The sequence below is a fragment of the Oratosquilla oratoria genome, chromosome 19 (genome assembly GCF_046742065.1).
Source record: "Oratosquilla oratoria isolate Oo_2021 chromosome 19, ASM4674206v1, whole genome shotgun sequence".
Classification (NCBI taxonomy): domain Eukaryota; kingdom Metazoa; phylum Arthropoda; class Malacostraca; order Stomatopoda; family Squillidae; genus Oratosquilla; species Oratosquilla oratoria.
In genome coordinates this window covers 35,576,283-35,578,956 of record NC_134795.1, presented here as the reverse complement: position 1 = coordinate 35,578,956, position 2,674 = coordinate 35,576,283, and the positions used below count along the sequence as shown (strand labels likewise).

Sequence of the window (2,674 nt, the reverse complement as noted above, 5' to 3'; positions counted from 1 at the left end):
ATTCTATTCTGTAATCAAAATTTCAATACTTCTATGACAGGTTGAAGTAAGTGGAGTAGGAAACACAGGAGTCTTAGTCTGTGTTTACTCCTGACTAATTTTGCAGGTATGCCTTTTCAAAAAAGCACACCTGCGAAACTAGTGAGAAATAAACTCAGGCTAAGACTCCTGCGTTTCCTACTCCACTTACATCAACACATTTTCTCTATCAAAAATTACATACTGTACACAAAACACACTAATTATCTACATGTGAAACCACCAACAACAGAAAGACCTGCACAACTACTGCCAACAAATTTAGCTATTTTTGGTAACATACACACCCAAACATCTACATTCTACCACATGCACCTTACTACACAACCATTAACACACATACACTAAATATACTGTAATAATTGGAAATTATGGAAACATAAGTTGGAAATGTATATGAATTTTTTGAGGTTATGATAAAAAAAAAAAAAAATAGAGAATAGGAGACAGGACCCAATGACCATTGCTCCTTTCCTGTATACAGTACTATGATTGGGTAAATACACACACATCACAAGCACTCTGAGGCACCCCCAACCACCATACTCCACCTACCTCCTCTAGACATCAGGTCTAGAGATATCCCTCCCAAAGCTAGCAAGATCCGTACTGGCACTTCTACATTCAGGCCACCATCCAGCTCTGAAACAGTACCAATACAGAATTGGCCTTGTCAAAATCAAATATTCACATGTAATTCCTACACAGATCTCATTGAACACCTCATTCAACACTACCCTACTCTAGCCTTACTCAAACAAAATCCCTTTTCCTTAAGTGATTTGTGGACCAATATGTTGGCCATTGTACATTGCCTCAGAGCCATGGTTCTCTTGTAAGACCTACAGCAATGGATTGACTGATAACTTATAAAACATAAAAAGTTTTGTCACGGACAGAAGGTTGGGGACAGAAGATGCAATAAATTTTGTAGTCAGGAAATTAACAATATAAACAAGTGTATTCTAAATACAATTAATTATTTCAGACCAAAGAATACAGCTCACATCCATATCTACCATCTCCATTTAGTTACTTTCATCATAGAATACTAGGAACCTAACCAGAACAAGGAAATATGGAATGTACTACATATCCCTTTAAGTCATGATAAAAATTACATTGCTGATGAAGTTCTTGAATTCCTGCTCCCTAGCAACCCTATACACGACCATACAAGCCACTCTACCGTACAATACCAATGCAACATACTACACCTGCTACTATTGAAGTATGTTATCATAATACAACTTAACCAATCTAGAATAAAAATTAATTCAGTCCAACATTAATAAACAACTTCCCTTGTACAAATTCTGCACTAAACAATTAAGTTTGATTTGACTTACCGACTATCCCAACCACCCAGCTTGCATAAAAACATTAAACAAACTTGCGTTTCTTGGGCAATAGCTTATAATCACACTTTTTCACAGAAAACTGTCCAACTTTTTTTTTATGTGAGTAAGTGATGGGAATGTCTTGAGAATGGAAACATGTACCTGAAACAAAACAGTCCACTTAGATGTAATGTTTCTTTCAATCCATGTCAATGGAATAAATTATATTACACATGATATCTACTCAATGTCATCTACCAACTACCTTCAGAGAAGAATAACACCATGTCCATGTCAACTACAGTTGTGGGCAGCACCTGGCAAATAAACTATAATATCCCATATCTCGATGTAGACATCTTAATCCAAGTTTTCGTTATCCAGTTATCCTTAGGCATATACACCAGTTATCCCTAGGCATTTACACATACTGTAACTGGAATATGATTTATACGACTGCATACATTAAGGTATTAAAAGGTAACTTGGAGACGATAACTCAAAACTCAGTGGCCGATTCACATAGCTAGTCCCCACACAAACAAGTAAACGCCACTGGCATGTGTTTTGACATCAGACAATAGGTTGACCTGTGACCTGTCCCACAGCAACCTATGAGATACACCGATTATTCACGCCAGACTCCACCCAACTCCACTACCACCCACCTCCACAGAACATCATAATCGTCTTTCCCGCCACAAGTCCTTCGTGCTGCCTTGTCATCCATATACTCACGTAGTTCAACATCAGGGCATAGGATCACTTACAACAAATCTTCGCACGAATACTGTTGCTGGAATAGTATCCACTTTAAAGATTTTCTTTGGATTTCCGTTGGCGTTCTATTATACCGGCGTAGAGCTTATCTAGCACAGCCCACTGCCATCACCACTTTACCACACATGTTGGTGTACATTTGTGTTGAGGAAATTATTCACAATTCACTTATCAAGCAGATACATATATATAACCAACGCTGTACCTTGCCTAACAGAGTTTCTAACCTCCTTCCCCGGCTTTTGACGAAGCACTGTGGAGTGGAACGCACGCGCTGATAGCCGAGCCCTCGGCGAGTTGCCATATTTGCTTGCAGAAAAATATTTTTATATTTTTTCTTATAAATCTGACCAATCATTCCTATGACATTGATATCACAGAAAATGTAACAAAAATTTAGAATGTATAAATTATCATAGTAGGTTTAAACAAGACAAGTCTACAGTGAATACTGAGTAATTTGACAATCTACGACAAGTGAATGCAATCCAGGAGTACTGGGAACTCAGCAGCAC

At 37.8% G+C, this 2,674-nt stretch overlaps 1 protein-coding gene across 15 annotated transcripts in view; it reads right to left on the bottom strand.

Annotated features, from left to right (window-relative positions):
• The window catches only part of egh (beta-1,4-mannosyltransferase egh), a 65,771-nt gene extending 63,340 nt beyond the window's left edge, over positions 1 to 2,431 (bottom strand). For 3 of the 15 annotated variants that reach the window (XM_076202892.1, XM_076202883.1, XM_076202889.1), the window contains exons 1-3: positions 2,365 to 2,398; positions 1,389 to 1,541; positions 595 to 681 (exon numbers count right to left, since the gene is read on the bottom strand). The gene's annotated coding sequence lies outside the window, so the exon portion shown is untranslated. Of the gene's footprint in view, positions 1 to 594; positions 682 to 1,388; positions 1,542 to 1,644; positions 1,697 to 2,047; positions 2,105 to 2,149; positions 2,336 to 2,364 lie in introns of those variants that run through there. The other 12 variants (XM_076202893.1, XM_076202882.1, XM_076202888.1 and 9 more) reach the window with 10 other exon arrangements.
• Positions 2,432 to 2,674: the final 243 nt, after the last annotated feature.